The sequence below is a fragment of the Lagopus muta genome, chromosome 4 (assembly GCF_023343835.1).
Source record: "Lagopus muta isolate bLagMut1 chromosome 4, bLagMut1 primary, whole genome shotgun sequence".
Taxonomy (NCBI): domain Eukaryota; kingdom Metazoa; phylum Chordata; class Aves; order Galliformes; family Phasianidae; genus Lagopus; species Lagopus muta.
This window is the reverse complement of record NC_064436.1, coordinates 54,701,335-54,725,866: the sequence shown is the minus strand read 5'-3', so window position 1 is coordinate 54,725,866 and position 24,532 is coordinate 54,701,335. Positions and strand designations below refer to the sequence as shown.

The 24,532-nt window shown below is 36.5% G+C and overlaps 1 long non-coding RNA gene across 1 annotated transcript; it reads right to left on the bottom strand.

The window, feature by feature from the left end:
* Positions 1-5,086: 5,086 nt before the first annotated feature.
* On the bottom strand, positions 5,087-13,661 carry LOC125691929 (uncharacterized). The gene is made up of 4 exons (XR_007376347.1): positions 13,378-13,661; positions 13,153-13,205; positions 8,164-8,239; positions 5,087-7,010 (listed from the first exon to the last, which is right to left on the bottom strand). It is a non-coding gene; the product is annotated as an uncharacterized LOC125691929 (long non-coding RNA).
* Positions 13,662-24,532: the final 10,871 nt, after the last annotated feature.

Below are 24,532 nucleotides of genomic sequence, written 5' to 3'. Positions count from 1 at the left end.
CCCACTAATATAAAACAACATTCAGTTCAGAAAGATTCCTAGCAGAAGATCCAAGAATACTTTTACTCTGCTATCTGGCAGATTCCCAGTATCTACTCTCTATGCATTAACAAAAGCAGATATTTGCAGTCTTTCTTACAGCTCCAGGAAGATGAGATCTTTGAATGCCCGATCAAAATATGTAACTCCTCACTTTTCTCTGCTAATAGAGCCTTTTCTACTTTCTCTGTGATTGAAGTTATTATTTACTGTAACCAAGCCAAAACACGTCAGCGTCACCAGCCCTCTCCTGATATGTCAGTGGGAGACTTGAATATTTTCCTCTCCTACCTCTTCCTACAGTTCCAGCCTACAGCATAGTCAAGTGGAGTGGAGTGAAGTGGCTTCCCATTTTGAGCTGTAGCTGGTGTGGGGAGTTAGTAAGCAGGGAGTGTGGGCGATATTACACTACTCCCCTTGGCTCCACGTGCTCTGAAGGACCTATGGTGAACGCACCCTTAGAGTCACTGCAGCCCTGCTGCTATATGTTGGCAAGGACACTTGCCGCATAACCTCAGTAAGTCAGGCAACCTTATATGACCTAGCTTGCTATCGGGGTGCATTAAAATGCCTGCTGGCAGTTGCTTGTGCTGGAGATACGATGGTCTGGGGAGTGGCTTAAAGACAAATGTGCTCTGGGAGGAACATTCTAGCCTCCTCTCCACACATATTTTGGCTTTCCCTTTAGCAAAAAAAAGCCCAGTAAGCCTATTATTCCTAGGTCATTTCTAAGGACTGACATAGAAACAAGAATATATTAACTCTCATCAGGATTTGTGAGATTTGATGCTACTACAAAACATAACAATCTCTTTAACAAGGCAATTAAACTAGCTTGGGGAAAAAAAATTCTTAATGTGTTAGCTACAAGAGAAACTGCTTGATCACCCAGCTGCTTGAATTTCCCATTTTCAGAACATTGAAGCATCTATAAATCAGTAAGCTACTTTTATTTTTTCACTTGTTGGTAAACTGGTGAAACTTTAAATATATTTATAAATGCTCATATTTTCTATATTAACAGCAAGGTATTATATATAATATATATTAGCAGCAAGTTCAATACACAACACACCTGAGCCCACTGAATTTTTCTAATTTTTTTTTATGTCATCTTATTTCTCTTCAGACTACTTCACCTCAGCTTCAGTTTCTTAATGAAAAACAGTCATTTCTCTGAACTGATTAAACATCTTACTGAACTTCATACTTAGGTGCGAGATAAATATCCCATTCTATCTCTTATTTATACTTTATAACGTTGCCAAAAAGCATGCCAATGATGCTGTCTAAGCAGTTGAATATTTTAACAAGTACCAGTGAATTTGAACTATGACATTAAGTTGATAGTTTTCTATATTTTAAATACACGGAGACACAGTGCAAGTTCAAATCAAAGCCATTCAAAATCAAAGGTAAATCTGTGTAATTACTACTTAATTTCATGTTATTCTTTCACTTAGATTTGTGTGTAAGCAGAATCAAAATTATGCAAAATTATGCATAGTCAGAAAAGTTATTACTTAATTAGTAAGTTCAATTTCAAAAGCTTAATTGGGTTATAGGGAGAAGTTTATCCAAGAAACAGCCTCTTCATCGTGAAGTTCATTGTGGGTAAGATTTGAGCCTGGAAGAATTACCTGAACCAGTCAATAGCTTTGCTATGGTATAGCCTAAACTATTTAAAGTATTCAATAGTTAAGATGGTAGTTGCTGTTAGAGAATCACTGGGATACAGGGCAGGTAGTTATACATATCCTTGGTACAAAGGTTCAATAACAATTTGGACTAAAATCCCTTTCTCATGCGTATTTTGGGGAAAGTTCAGTACAGGGTGAAGACAGTTTGAAAGCAGGGTGACTCCACTCATTTTAAAGGTTTGTTCTTCAGCATCAGCTTCTGTTTTATCTTGGTTGAGAGCACATGTTCTCCCTGAAAATGTATAAACACGCACCCAGGTTACTGTGGCAGAACTTCCTATAAGAAAGTGTTCAAACTGCAGCAGATCTAACCATAAAGGTTTGTAAGGTAACAATTTCATCTCTTGATCTAGGTTAAATTGCTGCCCAAAGCATTATTTTTGTTATTTCTTTAAAAGCCTGGGGAAACTCCAAGCCCTGTTTCCCACAAGCTTTGAAGTTTTTCTCTACCTTACCTCAACTTCCTTCTATAGAAAGTGAATCTATCAGAATCCAGCTATGATTCTACTGTATCTGCTGACCTATTAGCAGTTGACAATTCATTTTGCAGGGTTCCTGCAGCTCACAGCTTCTCTACATCCTGCTCTGAACTCTACTGCAGCCAGTCTGAGCAGCACTCAGCCTGTCATAAGCTGTTGCAGCAGTTGTCCTGTTTCTATACTGCAGAACTTCAGCTCTTCTGAAAATCTTTACTAAATCTTCTCTTAGTAAAGATTCAGCAGGACATTTATGGGGAGCATATATCAGCTGAATGAGAGGCAGCTGGGGTTTGTATGGCAATAAGTGTTAGAATTCATTACCAGGGATTGCAAAATACACCATACAGCCAACTAAAATTGTCAGGATGCATTTTTGAAAATCTGATGATATTTCAAAAAGATTTTCTCTACCTTTTACAATGATTAGATGTGACTAAGCAACATGAAGAAAATGAAAGTGCTAATTGTGTCTGGGCAGCTACATAAATGAACAATAAATCCATTTTCACTGAATAGGAAAGAGATGAAGAACTATCTTGGTGAGAGAACTGAGTCTCACTCAGTGGTTGAGGATAGGAGCATGTTCCTAGTGTGATAGGAAAAAGCTTGCTTAAATGCCAGCAGAGCAGAATCTTGGAAAACCACTTATATACCTTATGCACGTACCTCGTAACTTAGCTAATTTCTATTTTGATCACTAATTGCTTTTTAAAATATTATCTAGAGTTATGGAAAAGTGATCACTGTTTGAATGAAACTATAAAACCCGTCACATCCAGTTTTGATTTCAGTGATCCCAAATACTGTATATTGTCTTCTGTATCTGAGTTGCTCCTGCTAAAACGCATGGCAGAGTTTTGCACGGAGTAGGGTAACAGGCTTTAACTTGAACTTAATGCTCATCATCACATAGCATGGAAGTTAATCTGATACAGTATGAAGATTCTCACATTTACAGTTTTGTAAACTGACTACTATGCTTTAATTTACCTAATACTCAGTGTTGAGTATTGATAGCAACAAAGTGAATGGTACCTCTTGGAATATGGCTCCAAGGTAGTAAAGAAAAAAAAATTATTTTCCACTGAGCTATAACAGATGGAAAATAAGCCAACCTCTAATTATTGAGGAATTTTACACAGTTTTTCCTCCAGGGGTTCCTAACTGCTTAACAAACTTCATTATTCCATCGTCTGAAGCAGTTACCAATTCCTGCATATATAATATCAGTCCTGTGACCTTGATGTATTTATTTCCATTGACTGTGTGACAGATCCCTCACCAAAGAAATTTCAGGGGCAGAGACAAATTGACAATGGAATTACTTAAGAGATAACTGTTTGGGTACATTTTTGTGGATAAATTTTGGGGTGTATATACTCCTTTGGATAAAACATTTCTGCCAACAGGTTTTCAGATGGTTTTAATGGGGCCTTCAAGAAAGGAAGCATAAAGATAGCAGAAATTGCTAGAATAAACTCTGTATGGAAGTACAGGATGAAAAAAAGAAAGATCTATGTGTTGGCTATTCTAGAGCCCACAGAGAGATGGCTCTTGTAGCTCATGGACATTTCCTTGTTGATTGCTACCCATAACTGAAAATTATTAAAATAGCTGCTTGTGAACAAGAGAGGGACAAGAATCATGATCACAGTCAAGGGCAAATGCAGAGTCCTACACTTGGGGAGGAATAATGGCATGCATCAGCACAAGTTAGGGGCTGACCTAATGGAAAGGAGCTTTTAGGAGAAGGGCCTAGGAGTCCTGGTGGCCCATGAGCCATCAGTGTGCCCCTGTGGCCAAGAAAGACAAATGATACCTTGGTGTGCATTAAAAATAGTATGGCCAGCAGGTTAAGGGAGGTTCTCCTACCCCTCTACTCTGTCCTTGCCAGCCATATCTGGAGTGCAGTGTCCAGTTTTGGGCTCCTCAGTTCAAAAAAGAAAAGGAACTACTGAAGAAAGCACACCAGAGGGCCGCAAAGCCGCAGAACAAGGGGCAATGGGCACCAACTGTAACACTAAGCATTCTAAACAAACAGGAGGAAAAACTTTACCTTTGTAGGGTACAGAACACAGGGACGGGAGCCAAGAGATATTATGGAGTCTCCTTCCCTGAAGATATTCAGAACTCACTTAGACACTTTCCTGTGCAACCTACAGTAGGGAACCTTCTTTAACTGGGAGCTGGATTAAATGCTCTCCAGAGGTCCCTTCCAGCCCCTATGATTCTGGGTGTCTGTGATGCTGTGTAAATTTATAAAACACAAACCAAATTTATCCTAGTTACTTCCAGGAATTTGAATAGATTTCCTAATTTCAGACCCTGGTTGCCATCAACACCTTTTCTAGTTGATAGAAATCACCTGAGAAACATTTGGCCCACAGAAGGGCAAATCATGTTCCTGGAGATGCACGATTTGCTTTTTATCAAAGGTGTCTCCTTCTTCTAGCAGAAGCACAGTGCAACAGGGCTCCCATGAAGCTGTAATACATCCCAACAAATGTTGGGTATAACAGAGTAAAATGGCCTAAGGAAAATGAATCCAAAAACTTCAAATACACAGTCTCAGTTGTAATTCAGTTAACAGACTTTCAAATTAGTCAGAAAAATGTGATCAAAGCATCACATTAAGGAACTATTAAGAGGAATACACTTTGATCATGACTAATGAGGTGAAAGCAGAGGAAAGAAAAAAGAGAAAACCTCAGTGAAATTAAAAGATAATTAAGTATAAGAATTAATCTGCCTCTATAACATTTTATTGACAGGGCAAAGATTGGTATTAGTACATATTTAGACAGATACGGTCTTTTCAGCAAGTTCTATGCGTAAAAGCTGGGTTACTTTTCCCATGAATAAGTATCCATCTAACATAAAAGCTGTAGGTTTAAAATCGATGGTTTAGATATACTTTTTTTCTAAACACAAATGTCACTATCAAGCCTAAATTCTAGGTTTTTGGAAAAACTGTTGAAGCTTTAGTGATCCAAACAAGAACTAACACTGGTAGAATGCTGTATGTATTGATTAAGCTTTGTATCAGTCTGTGAGAGATTAAATAAGCGTTCCCTTCTGTTGACAGGAAAACAGGAACGCATGGATTAAATGGATTTTCTAGTAAGAGTAGTAATAGTATAAATTCTTAGGTCTATGATTCATTTGCCAGATAGCACAGTGCTTCTGTGATAATCCCCTTAATAAGAAATCTGATATAGGTGTATTTTGTAGTGCAAAGAACTATAGCCATGCTACTAGACATAAAGGATGAGGTATCTCGTTTGTTCTCTGAAGGACAAACACAATAAACCAGTATGATAATAAGGCTAGATTTATGAAAGTATTCATTATGAAAGTACTCATTTATCACCACTTATCTTCATATTTTATTGATCTGAAACAGGCTGTGCTACAAAAAAACCATATCTTATAAACAGTACTGAATCAACAGCTTCAAAGTACCATTACAGCTGTTGATAGAATAAAAAACTGCAAATATGATGCACAAAAATAATCAATGTCTTAAGTTAAATTTCAACCCAGTAGAACTTAACTGTCAGCAGCTGGTGCATTTCTATAAGCAGTATAAAATGCTGAACTTTTAGACATTATAGTGATGTGTCTTTATACTTTTCTGTAACCACTAATGGTTGCATCCTCAGTTGACTTAAGTCAGCACGTCCCTGTCAGCTTCATGCCCTATTAGCTGAGTGAACACATTTTACACCATCTGAGAGTCCCTTTTACAATTTTTTTTTCCTCACAGAGTATTTGATTTTAAATTATAGAAAACAACAAAAAAATACATCATACACTTTGCTATTCATACGTGGACAGAACGCATAACAACCCAGCATCCATCTCTTCCAAAATAAATGCTCAGCCACCATGTGTCAATCACAAACTCTGTGACCAAAGATCAACTTATGAACATAGAAATGTTGAAGAATGCAATTTTCATGACAATAGCAACAAAAGGCTGATATTATTTTTCAGTTTTTCAAAAACCAATTTTTCATTTTTTTTTTTTTTTTTTTTTTTTCCCCCCCCCAAGCTGGTATGCAGAGCATTTAAATAAGAAATAAGGAATTGGCTGATAATTTGGCATAGGAACAACCTTCTGCTTTATTCATTTAATTCAGTAATTTTTATGTTTTATTTTTTGCCTTACCAGAAAGTCGAGCATTTCAATGAATAATTTTATTTTATTTTATTTATTTTTTTTTTTTTGCTATTTGATAATTAAAATCTTAAAACCGATACAGTTGCTGGACTAAAGGCCTACATTTTAGAATCATAAAAGCTGCTGGGGCTCATACTGGGGACAAGAATAGCTCATTACCTATGAGTAACCAAGGAGAGCACTGAGTAATAAAGAGAAGCTAATAGCACATCTATAATGTAGAAGGAATTAAAACATAAATCAAAAGCAGATTGACTTTAGTCTGACAGATTCAGAAAATTCAGAACATTTCCAGTCTCTGGTTAAAAGTAAGAACAGTAGTACATGCAGGTACAGACTCTTTGAAGAGCGTGAATACAAAATATAAGGATAGCATCAGCCTCCAACCTGAAGAATATCTATGTCAACAATAGTCATAAAACATCACAAACCCAGGTAATAACCCTTTCCTTTCGAGAGGGAAGAGAACAGGAAATCAGAAGACGTGATGGGCCTCTTCTCATTCTTTAAGGAAAATATGAACTGCTCCATAGTTAATTACCATAGCAGTCCAGCTATCAAGTTTTCCATTATCATCTTCACATCACTGGATTACTGTTGCTTTCTTTTCTGCTCAAAATATGGCAATGAAATACAGTTTAATAAAGTGTACCCAGCCAAACCTTTCCTTGAAAACTGTCATTCACCTGGTATGAATAACAACACTCAGTTCTCTAGTTCTGCAGTATACTCATAAAAGCCATGTATATGAAAACATCAATATTTAATTTCAGTATAGAGTATCTTACAATGAAACACTATTACATTTTCCAGGTATTAATTTTTAAGTGTTTACATCAGACTAACACATTGCTCAGGTTCACAGAGCAGGCAGTGATCCATTACTTCACCCATCAGCATCATTTGTGCTTTCCCAGTTCCTGCTGCCTTTGAAATAAACTTTCATTTTTTCCTCATACTCAGAGAAAATTTATGCTAGAGGCAGAAAGATACAGACAAAAACGTACCTACCACTAACTGAACTGTGTTTTTGTATGTCATAACTAAAATGCATTGATTGCAGACTTTATAATCTAAAACTTATATCTTCTTAAGTGTAATAAAACAGTCACACTTAGGAAGAGATGTTTTTCTCTCTTGCCAGAATCGGAAGAAAAAAAAACCTTGGACTTCTTTCCTTTTTCTTTCTGAAATATTGGTATGCTGGTGAAGAATTAAAACTTCACAGGTATGTTTATAAATACGTTCCTGTCATTAGAAAGCAAAACCTTTGGATAGCTGAGATCTGACCCAATGCCCTTATTTTTTTTTCCTGATGTTCCACTTTATGCTCAGTATTTCTGTGATGTGCAAATGCACACTAATGTGTAGTAAATAAAAAACCCTCTGTCTTTTGATTACCTGGAGCCCTTACCATAATTACAATTCATCTATTTTCGCATTTTTGAAGTATCCACTGTAAAAATTCTGGAATTTTACGTAGTCCCTTTGGATCTCATTTTATACTTGATGTACTGTAGTTCGACAGTAAGGCATTTTTTGATAACATTCAAGTACAATGAATGAATAGATAGCATAAATCTGAAGTTTTTAATATATTAAAATCAGATTTCTGAATCAAAAATCTGTAGTCTTTAATATTGAATAGAGGTAGAGGAACACTATTATATTTATTACTTCAAAAATCCAACAGTTGGAAATATAAGAAATTAAAACTAGATAACTGAAAAGAAATTCACAGCTATGGTAATCCAACACTTACCCCAGTAACAATCCATAAGCAAATTCTCCTCTGATGCTGGGGTCTGTCTTGCCTAACCTCCAATACTTGATAAAATCTGGTAAAAAATTCCAGTGTGTTTTACGAATTCAAACTTAAAAACATTTCCATTAATTAAGTTCAAAAACATTTCTGATTCTGTTTTCTTTCATTTCAGTGTAGTTTGTCATTCACAAATGAGAAGAGGTAGAAAAACAAAAGGCTATCAAAGTCTCAGAAGATGTGGATGAATTACTAAGTATGCAAAAAACTTGACAAATTTATAGTTTTCCCATAACTTTAATGCTTAGAAGTCGAAAGAGGCAGGTTCGTTTCCCTTAGATCCTTGATATAAGAGTAGCATATGAGGGCTGTTCTGAAAGTAATGCCCCCTATTCATTGATGTTGTCACATAACATCAGAGGTGGGTGTTGGTGATATGGCCGCAGAGGTTGAACCTTCTCGTGTTGTTGCTGCACGACAGATGGCAGCAGAGGGGCAATCTGACAGGATGGTGTCTGATGTGGAAGAGTGTATGAAGAGTATGAAGCAAAGGCGTGTCATTGAATTCCTCCATGTGGAATAAATGTGTCCATTGACATTCATCGATGCTTGCTGAACACTGAAGGACACCAGAAAGTGGATGTGAGTACAGTGAGGAGGTGGTGGGGTGCTTCACAGTGGTGACAGTGGGTCACCCTCACTGGTATAGATTGTTACAAGAACAGCATGCAGGCTTTTGTTCATCCTTGGTGAAAACACACAGCTGATAGTGGTGACTGTGTTGAAAGAGTGTTTTGTAGCTGAGAATTTGCTCTATCAAGTACTATCATTATGCTCTTTCTACCTGTTGTAGTTTCCTTGGAAATAAATGAGGCATTACTTTCGGAGTTACCTACATAGATGTGAAAAGACTACTGATTGAATGTTAAGACTGCTGTTTAAATCCTAAAATCAGGTAAACTTTGCTGAATTAAGTCATTAAAATGGAGTGATTGTAAGGACTGTTTGTCAGAAACTACGACTACTGGTGTATCTACTACACCTAGTAGATAGGACTGTTTAAGGAAGTCATGGACCAAAATATTTTTCCTCAATAAAAACAGAGATGAAATGGATCTGATGGCTCTGGTAATTCTCAAGGGCTGCCCCTGAATTAAATCATATTTCGGAACTTCCCCTGTAGAAGGTGAAACAAATTATGCAATATTTTAAAAGCTCTGTGCTACATTTAATTCCAGGGTGATGACATCATCTCTCATTATGGGAATTGATTTTTTTTTTTTTTTTTTTAAACAAAAGTTATATTCCTGGAATACACAGCTTTCAAATTTTTAACATGATTTTCTTCTTCCGCTTGTGCTCCTTTCTGCTATTAAAAAAAGCAAAGAACAAAAAACAAGGAAATGCTTCTAGATCACTGTGAAGAATACTGTGTTGTTTCTAGCACTCATCAAAATAATCAGGATGAAGTGGTTTGCTGTCTACCTGCACAGAGCTCAAACTTTTTATATATTGATACTGTTGCTAGGAGAAACATGAACTCAACAGCTTGAACCAGAGATACTCAAACTAATTGACTATTTGAGCATAGGAACTGCAAAGTTAGATTTGTTACAAAACACTGTTTTACAATCACTGTATATTTTACCTAATTAATGCTTAATTAGAAGCTAAGGGTCAGTTTGGTTTATAATTATATATGATAAAACAGTTCTACAGGTACTGCTCTAATACACAATTTCTTTAGGCATACCAAGTTGGGTTAAGGGTATTCAAGCTAGCTGAGGCATTTTCTATGAAGCAAGGTGCCCTATTTTAACAATTCTCTGCTACACAGATCAGGACAGCAAGCTCAACTGTGAAGATAGCTGAGCCCTTCTATATCAGCACATAAAATAACAGTGAAGGTTGAAAAGAAGGATAACAAATATTCCCTTCATTTAAGAAGTTGTTTTTGAAAGCCTGTAAGGCAGAAAATTCTTAACAGCAAAGGAAAAAGCTTAGAAAAATGCATATAAATTAGCAATTGGCAGCGGAAATGGGCTCTGAATTCACAGTTACCTTTAATGGATGCTAACTCATTTATCTAGAAAAAGAGCTTGAGAGATGTGGTTTGTAATTACCATTAAGCCACAAAGCAAATCATGGTAAGTAGTGCAAATCTACTACTTTATTTTTATCCAAGAAATACAAGCAATTGTTGCTTGTCACTTACTGTGATTATGTGAATATGACCCATGCTTATCAAACATTAACTGAAGGAAATCTGTGGAAAGATTTCATTAACTTTATGAGGTTTGGAACTAGCCCTGAGATTATCTATTCTGCCTACAAGATTTTCTTGACTTCAAATGAATAAGGCATTTGAACTGCAGGCACTAACATATCATGAATGGGCATATCTGAAATAAATGCCTCTGTCATCATACAACTAAACATTTTATGATCAACTTCCCTCTGCTTTTCTTGCAGCTCAGCTGCCTTTTTCAGGTGTCTTGAAACCTGAAAGGTACCTGTTCTTTGCTATACTTCGGTGTTTAAGACATCACCCTTGGGGCACACTTATCAAGTGTCCAAGCGCTGTTTTACTCCTCCCTGTTCATGAAAGTTCTGCAAGCTCTAACAGTGAATGAATTACTGAGTATGTGTAGCTTACAGAATGAAATGTGCACCAGAAATAATATTTGACTTAATTTCTTGCATAATTCTGAATAAAACAACAAATTGTAGATCCATTATAGGGAGAGTACAGAGGAACCCTAAGCATAATAGCCCCTAGAGAGAGACAAATGAGACAGAGGGAGTGAGAAATATCCTGAAAATATACTCTGGTTCCATTATTAAAATGTTTGCATGTAATTACAGGATGTACTGGAAGTATATTTTTAGACTTCATCAGCCAAAGTAATGGCAGATACTAAAAATATTTCAAATTATGATTAGACACTGTTCTCTCCCCTTCTTGGGATGCTTGAATGTGCTGACGTGAGGTCTAAATTATAGTCTATGTGTAGTGAGGACAATATTTACAACATCTTTGAGTATCCTGCTGGACAAAATATTCATTGTGCAGCTAGACAAGTACGTAACAGCATGGCTGAACAATTGACTGACCAGTCAGACTCAAAAGACAATAGTAAGTGGTGTTACACTGTGCCAGTTGCTATGAGGATTTCCTGGGGCTCCATTTTTGAGCCAGATCTCTTCAATGTTTTTCTAAATTGTCTGCAGATAGGATTCATGTGCATACTATGTTTGCAATGTTTAGGAGGAATTGTTGAAGAGAGACTACAGAGAGATCATGACAAATTAGAGACCTGGGCTTTCTTTTCTCTAAAAGAGAAAGTGCCAGATTCTGCACCTGCAATGGAGCAACCCCGGCTATATGCACAGACTGGGGGATGAGAGGCTGGAGAACAGTGCAGCAGAAAGAGATCAGAGTTAAAGCTGGCAGCAAGTTGAACCTGAGCCAGCAGCATGCCCTGACAGCCAAAAGGGCCAACCACAACCCAGAGTGCATCAGGCCCACCACTGCCAGCTGTGTGAGGGATTGTTCTACTCTGTGCTGTGTGGAGCCAAAAATGGGACTTCATGATCCCTGTAGAATTTAGCTTCAGATATTCTATGATTCAATGAACATCACTCCAGATTACAAGTCTCAAAGCTCAATAACTTAATTCATCAATAGTTCTACCTTTGCTGTGATTCATATTATCTTCGTTGTGTATTTATATCCATCACAAGTAGCAGTTCTGATTTTAGATATCTACCAAAAAAGTACTTTTTGGCTGATGTTTATGTTTTTTAAATGTGTTCAAACATTTTTCTGAGAAAGATATGCTGCCATCCAGAATTTCTCTCAGCCTCACTATGTTGATTTGACTGGATATTTGTCTAGTTCAATGTATTTAAGTTGGCAGCAGTCTTACGTAAAAGAATTTACGGAATTAACACCTAATTCTCTTCTTTTTTTTTTTTTTCCCTCCTCATTTTTGAACTAAAAACTAAGGAAGAAAATTCTCCTTTAAGGGCCAAGATAGGCAATGGAAAGTAAGAAAATTCTACGTTACATAAACTGGAAGATGAAGTGCTTCTTGCTCTTAATACTATCACTCTTCTGAAAGGTGATAAATGTAGAAATCTGAAAAATTGACTAAATGAGACTATTACCTGTGACTGAAAATCTTTCTCAGAATTGTGTGCAACAGAGTTAATTTAGGAAATTCTGAACTTCCCACTACTTCATTACATATTAGAAAATATTTTCTTTGCCATTTGTACTGTGGCTTGCTCCAAAAAGTTAAATCACACAGGAGCGTTCGTCACATATATTATCAATAGCACTCAGTTTGTGAATCTCAAGGATTATCAAAGTCCACACTTTATGCACAGAAAAAATGTGAGAAAGGGTATCCAAATTAAGTAGTTTCATTTTTGAGCTAGAATGAATTCCAGGCAAACAGTAAGAAAAAGATGACTTCTGAGATAATGAAATTCATATGAAATCTATGTGAAGAACTTAACAGGGGGTCTTCCTCAAAGTTGTAATAATAGGCTCTTATTTTGAAAATCATTGCTGCCTTTACCAATATGGCAAATATTGAGTAAGGGAAGGTAGGCTCATTTCCTTGCAATGCAGAGGTCGCTCCAAAAGTAATGTCTCCTACTTGGCTCCACAGAAACTATGACAGACACAAAGGAGCTTACTCTTACTCTCATAAGAGTTACATTACCTTTAAAAGACAGACAAACAAACAACAACAAAAAACAACCAAAACCACCTCTTTCTTCCTCCTCTGTATTTCTCAACACACTTTAGAAAGTGGCCAAGGGTAACAAACTTCTTTTTGATAAGCTGTAGTTCCTTTAAGTAAATCAGTTTTAATTAAAATAACATCATCTGTGCTCCGTGTCTCTCCTTCCTCACATATTTGTCTCAACATATCTGTCAATATGACTTCTGATAATTAATCATATCACTGTACTCACCAAAAGGATTTTTTCAGCTTTTCTCTCTGGGTAGTATCCATCTTCCAGTAAGCCTGCAACAAAAACAGACAAGCGTCAATAAAGTTTTGTTGTGCAATGGCAATGCAGCTAAGCAGAGGTGCCCAGAAAAGATACACAACATCAAGTTTCAAAGACAAAAATTCAGAAAGCTGTAATAGCTTGTCATATACCTGAAATATTAAGCATCTTTCTCATTCTGCTCACCTGTGTTTTTAACTGCAACTTGTCTGCATGGTTTTAAGGTGCATTTCTGTGATCCTCAGCTTTGCTACTTGTGACTTAAAGGTCCGAGAGCTGAATCAGCAAGAATCACGCTTAACCAGAATACAGTAGTCTCTTTCCTTTTCTCATTTTACGCTTCCACTAAGAAAAGACACCTAATAGAACTTCACCTAAACATCAGCAGACCTCACGTTCTTGTGCTGGGGTCCTAGGAACAGCGGTTCCTCTAGAGCTTTGCTGCTGGCTTCACTAGGGGGAAAACCATAGCAGGTGCTTCCTATAACTTCCTAAATAGACTAATCATTTAACAAATGATTCCTATTATCTATTAATGAATGATTATTGGTGGTGTTAGCCTCAGATAAGAACCAATTCTTTAGGTCTGCTGCTTCTTTCTTTTAGTAAAATTAATCTTTTTTCTTTGTTTCACTGAATGTTTGTTTTATATGTAGTGTTCAGCTGTTACTATAAAATCATTGTTATTTATACCTATGTGTGTATAACAGCACTGTAAATCTTCTCTTGTCTTGAAGTTTTAGAAGAATAATGGTTTCATATCAGTTTATAATGACATACTCTCACCTTCTGAAGAGAAAAACTTTAGAATTGAATTACTGGGGTTAAAGTAAATTTCAGCATCACAACAAGTGAAATCACCTTTTTTTTGTTGTTGTTTGTTTGTTTTCTGCTACCTAATGAAAACAGAGAATTACTGTCTTTATAAGAGTGACAAACCAAGTTGCAAAACTTGCTTAAATAAATTTTACACCACGCATCCTTTTATCTACCTCATTTTCTGCTGCAACTAGCAAGTTGCAAAATAGCAGGAAAAAGCTAGTGCCAAAACTAGCTAAAATTGTTCCTCTAGACTCTGAAACTTATGTCTCTGCCATTACTGGCTCAAATAAATTACTTTTCCCACCTGATAGTCTGTATACATATGCTGAGACAACAGCTTTATAACAATGGGGAAATCCTTCTGTATTTCTTAATAGCTAATATCTGTGATTGGGATCTTACTGAAAAAGTGAGAAGGGTAAAAGGGGCACTCTTCAAGAATAGTGGTCTTTGCATGTAAAAGTCTTGGTGGTGACAAATATTAGAGGCAATAAACAGGACTTGATAAAGCCATGATTTCACTATCTGTGTGAGGAAGTAAAGTCTAGGGAGAGTCTGAGGTTTTATCTGTTCAGAAAGCTCCACATGGAGAATCTGGCATTGATCTGGGGTTGGAGATATGATGTGAGTAAATAAGATGCACCAAAGAAACACCAGATCCATATCAGACTGATAGCTGACTGAAATGGCCTGGTAAAGATTTATCTATCTGTTAGCTCCTAGGGGCTGAAAGTAACAAAGTCTGTCTTCATCTAGATGGCAAAAGCAAAATATAGATCAAAACTATGTTGTGAGGCAGAAATAAATTTAAGCAGAGTTAAGATATGCAATCTCAAACATTTAGTGCAGGAGTTGGGATATTTAAGAATGGGGTATGAAAAAAAAAAAAAAAAAGAAAAAAAAAGGGAAAGAAACTTGATGCGTATTTAAAAGAACTCCCATTAATCTAACAAGCCAGTAAACCAGAAATGTATGTTTTTCCTTTCTAAGGACCTGAGGGATTGAAAGACTTCTGCTATGTTCTGAGTACAAAAAAGATACTCAGAACTTCTGAGTTCTGAGTACGAAAAAGATTCATTTGTGACCTAGGCCATCTTTTGAAGGGGAGGAAGAAAGACTCATGGATTTTATTCTGGTTCGGTTGATTTGTGTCTGGAGAATCCCGCAGGATGCGATAGTGGGAAAAAGCCTTATCTATATGAACCCTAACAAGGCACACAAATATCAATACTCAGGTTTTGGAGCTTTGGTCTTGCATTGCACGCAGTACTACATCGATTGTGGAAATTGAAGCTGCATTGTCCATAGATTCATTGGCAGAAATATTAAGAGTTTCTTAAGTCATCCAGAACCTAAGCTAATTTTTGGAACTATGATATCAGATGTTGCCTATATAGTAATGTTGAGAGATGTATTCAACAACAAGCAGGATTAGTACTTATTTCTGCATGGGCTTTCTCCTTTTATAGGAGAAATTGTATTCTGGCAGTGCAGCCACTATAAATTGCAAGTAGAGGAGGAATAATGCAGCTTATGGCATCTTTAATAAACTTTAATGGCTAACAAAAGATAATGACATAAAACAATCTTATTACTTTCCAACTGAAACTGGTCTTCTCATCTCTGATCTCTAAATAGTGTTTGGAATCCATAAAAATGACATAATACTTAATCAAGTTCCAGTATAGAAATCTCTTGACTCTTCTCTGAGTCTTTTTAAAATCACAGTGTGTGCTCTGTTAATCAAGGCCCTGATGCTGAGAACAGAAATCATTGTCTACCTGGTAATGGACATCTGTGCCCATTTAATGCAGAGAGTGACAACGTACACTAATCTTACTACATTAGTAGTACAGAGCATACAGCTTAATACTTTCTCTGCCTAGAGGTTCAAATTTTCCAAAACAAATCAATTGTGTTATTCAGTCTCGTGGAATTCTTATGTGAAGAAATGCAATTAAACATGCAAATCAACTCAGATGGACTTCAGCTGCTCTAAAAACTACCTCTGAGCTATTCTGTCTTTCAGCCAAGGTGAGGCTTTCTTCTTTCAGGATGAACACTCTATATCCAATTTAGAACATCTCTGAAACTACTGTATCAGTGAATGGCCTCTGAAGAGTATCCAAATTTTCATTGTGATATTCCAGAAAATACAATGGGAAAGACAGGTTAGGATTGGCTGAAAATCAATTAGATCACAAAGCTATCATAATTTAATTACAGTCTTAGTGGGTCTTTTTTTCTGTCTTAAATGTAGTAAAGTGAAATATCATTATCCACAATAAACTGGGGTAGATCTGTGTAGACATAGGAAGTGTTGTTGCATCTCCTGGGAAGAGGAAATGATACAGTGAACGTACACTGAATTACTGGTTGCTGAAAGAATGCATCAGCAATTGCATGACAAGCTTTTGTGTTTCTAGTGGCAGCTGTTGGGTGATCTGAGTGTAAGAAGTTTCCAGCACTGTCATTACATCAGAATGGTGTGAATTATAAACAAATGTTACTCTGGCAGATGCTTGTAGTGCTGCAACATCCTTAGGAGCTGCTTCCGTGTATCCTATTTCTTTTTCCCATCTCCACAGAACCCCCAGTGTCTGGACACCGTTTCATCAGATTTGTGTGCTAATTGTTTATCCAGCTAATTACATCCAGTTGTATGTAATAAAAAATAATGGGGAAAATACTTTTTTCAATCTTTAGGTAGATCTGAAACTAGAATAGGAGAAACAGTTACTGAAAAATACTTTTGTATTTTTTCTTTTATTAAGCTACATCATAGCAAAATAGTGTATTTCTCTCTAGTGCAGTTCATTCTGAATTTAAGGACCACCAAATTTCTAAAGCCGGTCTTAAGTAGTGTTGTGTGCTTAGGGCTTGGATGAAAACATGCCTCTGCCAGCAGAAAACTTTAATAAGTTCTGAAATTAAAACTGAAGCATACAATATAAATGCAGCATTCTGTTTGTAGGTCTTTGGTCTCATTCTCCATTTTCTCTGTTTAGGCTCCGGGCAGTTCAGGGAGTTTAATTTACACCAATTACATGTGATTCTTATGTGTATTTTGTAAGGCTTGGGACAATTAGGGATGTAATCATCTCTGTGTCTGAATCAGTGATGGGTTTCATTTCAAATGCATTCATTATGCAGTGTGTACTTCAAAGGCTGGTATATTTGATGACTTTTTTGTTTACTTCTAGCTTACAAACTAGGATATACCTTGTCTATTAACAGTATAGCTTTAGATTCTTGGTAATGCAAAAATCAAAGAAAAATAAAGCTCTGACAGATTGCCCTTTTAAAATTATCATAAACATAATCCAGTCAATAAAATACACCATTTATCTGGGATTGAATTCTGTTCATCTAACAAAAACCCAACAATTCTGTAATAATGAGCTACACACCAGGCTAAAGTGGCTTCAATGTCTTTTATTCATTCATTATGTTCCTGTAGTAACCAACAAAGAGGCAAATGTTCTTTACGTAAGACCTGCCTTTACTACTAATTACATTATTATAAATTAAAGCTGTGTTTTTGGTGTTATTTTCTAACAACAAATCAGCTCCTTGTTAGAGTTTCCTAATACTGCATTTTTCTGCTTTGTGATAGGAAAATGAATTTTTGAGTTGAATTAGAGAGATCAGACTGCTAGTCTTGTTCCCAGCCAGATCTGATAGTGCTCATACTCACAAATAAAACCCTGCATGGCTTGAATCTGAGCATCTGGCCCTTGTGAAGACTGCAGTGAAAGTGAAAGGCACCTTGAAATAAAAAACACACAGCTTCTAGAGCTTTCAAAATACAAAGCACAAACACAGTGGTAGTGGAAATGCCTCAGTACGCAGGTGCTGGATACAGGTTTTCCAGGGGGAGCCTCTGTCCCTGGAAATAATTGCTCCTAGGAATGAGCGTATGCTTGTTTTTCTCAGAGAAACGCTTGCTGGCTTGGAAAGAGGCAAGGAAAGGACAGCAGAAGAGAGCATCTCCTTTTTATTATCTACCAATGACGTTTCTCAGGTGCTTCATTTGTGTAGGATATACAGGTTAAATTTCCAGATCTGTCCTGGAAATTCAAGAGATTGAAAATCTTGTTCATCTCCTCTAACAACTCTGTAAGTGCCAGGCTTTGAGCGCGAGCCATCCTCCTCCTCTCTGAAGACTTGCTTTTTTACATGGCTTACCAATCAAAAGGAAACAAATGAAAAAAATAAACAAAACAAAACAGCTTTTGTGATACTGGGCAGGGCTCATACACTTTGTCTTCTTCATAAAATACCTGAAATATATGTTTTCTTCTTTTCTTTCCTTCTTTTTTCAGCGCCTAGCACCACAAATCACAAATTAAAAAAAACATTTTATTTTATTTTATTATGTGTCAGAGGAATAGGGCCTGTGGGACACATTCTCTTGTATGTGACTCCCAAGTTTACTGTCTGCAGGAACAAAGATGTTCTGAACAGAATTAATTCTAGTGATTATTAATAGTGACACTTTCACACACTTTCACATATTCTCATAGAAAACTGATTCACAAATACTTGGCGTAAGAGTTTATAAGAGCAGGGCCCAGGACAGCAGATCATCTCCTTTCAGAGAGTTAACTAGCGTAAGGTACATTGAGAGTCCTGCTTGTTTCTCAGAGATTAAGTTAAATGCTTCTTTGCAATTCATGAGAAGGAATTATCAAAGGTCAGCTGGCAGGTTGGAAAAAAAATCTTTTTTCTAAGCAGAAAAATATTCCTGTCTAGCTAATCCATTAGTGACTTAAATTAGGCATTTTGTATTTCACAGCAATAAGTGGACCATAAGTCCAATTTTATTCAGCAGTATTGCTCTTTTGACCCTTAAAATCTCTGTAAATATAAACCAAATGACATGGTTAAATAAAGAATGAGCAAGTTAGTAACACAGTTGCTCAAATCTACAAAAGTTTATAAATTCATGACCTGTGATATTCTCCTTTCATCTCTCGCTACCTTCCCACAAAGTTATTCAACTTTACTTGACTTAAAATATTCCCTGTAGCTTAATCTTTGTAATAAACAGGATTACTAGAGACTAAATTATCTTTGTTTGAAATACTGCAGGTAGGTAAAATTAATATCAAAATTTAGGATTCTGTTAAAATGTTGGTGAGTAAACACCACTGGTTTTCTCACAGTGCACGCTGAGGATGCTTGCTACATTCTCTCTGCCTCTCCTTGCTATCAGCTTTACATTCACTTTTTAAAAATTGATTTCCATTGGCAATACTCTATACTGACCACGCTTCAGGAACTGGCAGTGGAAAGATACAATGGATTTCATTGGAAGAGGCCTTAAACATCACCTAGTTCCAAGCCTGCAGCTGTCTTCAAGCCTCCTTCAGCAGTGTGTGGTGAGATGAGAAGCTGTCACTCACATGCAATTGTGGCTAGTGGGGCTTGTCTAGTCCTCTATGGTTCCTCTGGACATGGCAGTTTCTGTCACTCCTATTACAAGTGAAGGTGTTAGACAATTTCTGTACTAAAATAGATGAAATTCTCTTTCAATATCATCACAATTAATGAGTCAGTTTTTAGAGGCTATTGAATGACGTGCTGAAGACGACTTCTTCATATATACCAAGAATTTGCAGTGTAGGAGTCTCGTGAAAGTGATGAACTTGTCTGTATTTTTGACATTATAAATCCTATGTTTTTTTCTGAAATTAACATATGCAAACTACAGATTTGACCATTAGTCAGTGGTTCATCATCATGACAAGCATCTGAATTCAACAGAATAGATTTAAGAAGTGTTGAAGAGAGTTACTGAACAGAACTTGATTTAGAATCTTGTCTATCTAGAGCCTGAATTATGAGAAAGAGATCCTAATATTGAAACTTTTTTTCCCCCCTAAAAGTGTATCCTGAACATTTAAGCCTGGAGAATTCTGCATACTGAAATAGGGATTAGGAAAAAATGGCACAAAAGAAATGCACAGAGTAGAGGAAGAGAATATTTTACTATAACCATGAAGATTGAAATCATTGCAGAGAATGATTTAAAGTCACCTTCCAGTAAAACAAACCAGAAGGCTTGTGATCTGTTTCAGAAGCTTAGTGGAGGAGAAAGGGCACTCACCCTGTGCTCTAAGTATTCTCCCAGCTCTGCAGTTTCACATCTGTCAGCTCGCTTCTTTGATTCCAGTGGAACATATGCTAAAGCAAGCCAGCCCAGCTGATTTGCCCCAAATGGCACATTTGTGACCTCTTTCTCTCTCTTTCAACTTCCTTCCAAAATGTTAGATCTGTTCTTCTTTCTTGTGATTTCATACACATTTTAATGAGACAAAGGTGGGTAGTTCAAGTTTCATTGGACTGTGCAGAATCATTTGTTGGCACAACTGATAACCTTTGGGATGTTTTGGGATGTACATAGAGGGAGCATGGGAGGTGTTGTTTTATTTACCTTTGACTTGGGACAGGATTCTGTTACTCAGCTGATGCTGCTTGACATACTTACAACATCTTGAATGATGATGACCCCTATATTTACCTGCCAGTCGCAATGATTAATAAGAGCTAAATCTAAGATACTGCAGTTTTTGCCGTAACCTTGAAAAACAAGTGTTTGTGCAGGCAGTAAAGCTTAAACACACTTTGTGTTGCATTGGACTTGTATTGGTCCCGTTATAGAATAGAACAGGTTTTTGAGCAGCTGAGGTACTTCTAGGTTTTGCTGGAGTTCCTCCTCAGTATCAGCATTATGTTGGCGGATTCTGTCTGTAGCTATAAAGCATAAAAACTTACGTACTGAGGTATGGACCCTTTTTTAAGTTCAAACAGCCAAGAGACTCCAAAAGTTTTTGTAAAGGTGGAAACTGTGTAAGACAAAGTGCCTAAGAGAACCAGAGTAAAGACGCTTCTTTTCTTGTTGTCTGTTGCTTAGGTTTAGGTTCGACTTCCCCACCAACCCAACTTCATTCCAAATCAAGGTCATGCATATCTGAAAGGCTCACAGACATTTTCAGCAAACTTAAGTTGAAATTTTTCAAAGGCTTTTGCTGAGATTCTATTTTTCTTCTGAGTATTTTATACAGCTGTATTTTCTCTCTTGATAATACATGTTGTTGTTCTGAATATGATTTTAACGTGGTATGAAATTGTTTGAGTGCTGCAGGGTCTGCTGCTACTGACCTGTGGAGTAAATGTTTCAAAGAGCTTCAATGAGCGCTTCTGAAATTCTTATGGCTTATGGAAACCCTGGCATCAGCTACTTCATTCATGTGGGACAATTTATTCTTTTTTTCTTATTCACTTACTCTTTTTCCACGTGTTTTCAGTTTGTCATAAACATTTTCTATAACTATGGATCTATATACTATAAACTATAAACTATAGATCACCTACCTTGCAGAATACAAGAATTTAAACCTCTTATTTTACAAAGTTACTTCAAGTTCCATTATTTCTAGAAAGTGCGTGAGATTAAATTGATATAAGGAATAAAATGTAACTGTATTTATAAGCCTGAACAAATTAAACCTGAGAAGTCTGTTTCTCTCTGATGGATTTGAGTACTATGAATTAATTTCCTCTGTGCCTCCTCTCACCCATGCAAATGCCTACCACAAATAACAACACCATTTATTTTGTTTCTCTCTTATTCCAGGAGGATAAAAACATACCCCAAACCTCACCAAAGCCAGTATCAACATCAGTTAGACCTTTCCTCTGTCTTACCTCTACAGTTGTATGTTAGTTGCAATCATTCCTTTTTTAATTACCCTGGGAAACAGCTGGTTTCTAATTCATTCAGCTGGATAGTTATACATACATAAAATTACATTTATGATCGTTTGTTTATCTGCTCATGTAAATGTGTGTGGAAAAACAAGCAAGCAAATGTTAGCGTCATTACATTTAATGCACTGACCATTTATTTTTCTGTATGCAAAAGGAAGAGTTGCTCACTTAGCTGGTGGAATGATGCAGACTGCAAAGAGGAGGTAATTAGTGCAACCTTAGGGAATTATTGCCTGGTAAAATTGTGTGGTTGTTTTGAATACAAACCTGCTTGAGTATGAGGCAAGCTTGTCTATCAAGCGCTTCAATGCAAAAACCTGGAAGTGTCTGTGTAGGCCAAGAGGAATGTCATACAAAGGGATATAAGTGAAGGCAGGTATTGCTCTGAGAGTAATGTGCCCCAGATGTCTGGATTTTTATTCTGCTTTTCTAAAAAGAGGAGAGGTTTATGGTACAGAAAATTGTACAGGGAGTGTAACAGGCAGAAAGGGATAAGACAGACTATTTTTTTACACCTCTCAAATGAAAAATAGTTTCGGATGTTTCAATGTGATTTCCCTGATACAAAAGGTTACAGAACACACACAAGTCATCTCCCTCAAATACCTTTGGCAAAGGAGATTGATTTCCCTGATGCTACCTGCTTACTGCAAGTATTCTGCTAAGTTAGAAACATTCGGGCTCTTTTCTGGGCTTCTCAGGCACATTTAGCAGGAATGGGAGAAAGACAGGGAATGTGCCATATCCCCAGCAGCCATGGATTTGTACTAAAGTTTGATGGATACAGTGCTTGAAAAGAGACTTTCTGGGCCTCTGACCTCTCTGGATTTGTTGCAGATGATCCTTCATCATTGAACATTTCAAAATCTTTTTCATACTTTGAGATCAGAATATTATCTATAAAGCTTAGTTTGAAAAGTAATCAACCCTCTCTCCAGGGAGACTCTACTACTTTTAAACGCTACTCCTTGAAACTCGTCCTTAATGTGAATGTGTCTACTAATCATTTTAGAGCACCTGAGGAGATTTGGGCATTTTACTAAATTCAGGAATGAAATTGCTTACATTCTTGCACATGCACACTGCTTCCTTCTCCCTTTGCTGAGTGGACACTGAGTTCTCAGAGCAATAAGGCAATACAGCCCACATTATACTTGGAAATAAGTACTATTTACATTAAAAACTCCTGAAATTTCAACATAGTTGTCATGGAAACACTATTTTTTTTTTTTTTAATCTGTTTTAAATGTGTAATAAAAACCTAAATTCTCAGTCACATTCTAGTCAGTGGTACACATTTTAAAGATCTACTGGGAACAGGTTCTACTCTTCGTTTTCACATCTCATCACTTGCAGTCTGCAACTGTCATTAAATTATGTTTGCAATTTGCAACATTAAAAGAAAAGTCTATAAAACTACTCAGTATTACCATTTTTATTACCCTTTCCAGTTTTATGAGAGCTATGCAATTTGAATATTTTTTTTCCTGGACTTCCTCATGTTTCAGTAATTAAATTATGAGATTTTGTAGCTTTATAAGACAAAGCCAAGATTTTTTATACCAATACATTTAAACCATGTTTAGATATAAAGATCAACCCCAAAATATTCTGCTTGCATTGTCAATAAATGTTAGTTCTGTGCACTTATTCTTTTGATTCATCAGCTTAACATGATTTTGAAGCAATCTTTAAGATAGCTTTCAGCAATGCCAACCACATGAGATTTTACCTCAATATGTTTATTAGCATACATCAAAATTCACAATTATTTTAAGGATAATTTTGTTAACATTTAAGCTACTTGATTTGAAATGAAAATGTGGCTCTCTTCCTTCCAAGTTTTGAAAAAAGCAAAGGCTAAAACTGCCCTTAATGCAATTCTTTTCTTTAATGATCCTTAGAAATAAGGAAGACGAGACCTTGATACAGACTGGCACATTTCAAAGACTGAAATCAGCTTTGTTTCTGGCAGCCATGAAAGTTTTCTGAAGAAGCTCTTTCTGCTTTGGAACAAACTATGCATGAAATTCCAGGAATTTTATGGACAGAGAGAAAGCCGATTCTTTCCTTTTTGATTATTTTGTATTATTATGCTGACAAGGAAAATTTCTGGAGCTTGACCTGGTTCTCCGTCAATCTGATAAACCTTTCTAAGACATTGCCATGACTTACAGAACACAAAGAGTGGCCAAGGACCATAAGTTCCTGGGGCACTCAAAGGGCTCCTTTCTCAAACAGAGGGAACATAACATTAATTTGCTTGGAGAATATTCCAGTCATTAACCTAGATGCAGAACACTCATTAATTTTCCTTTTTACTATTATTGCAGTGAGGTATAAATTCATGTTCAAGGCATTTTATGCTGCTTTGCACATTTGCAATGCAAACCATTAGCACCTTGACTTCCACAACAAAATGTAAAGCTGCAGCAGTTTTAATGAATGAATCCATCACATGGTGTCTTTCAAAACAATTTTTATAATGGTCATAAATTCTAGAATTGCCATTGTTGATATTGGGAAAACTAAAATGAACAGGAAATTAAAATGTAAATCTGTAGTCCAATCAATAAACTAACAAACCTGAGGCAAATTTTTGAAAATAGTATGTTAAGTGTTGCTTTTTATTTTATTTTTGTTTTACTTCAGTGCATGGACTTTCTGACCCAGTATTGCAGTACAGTTCCCTCAGTGCCAGCTCTTTCCTTGGAGCAATACAATTCAAGACAATCACAGCATG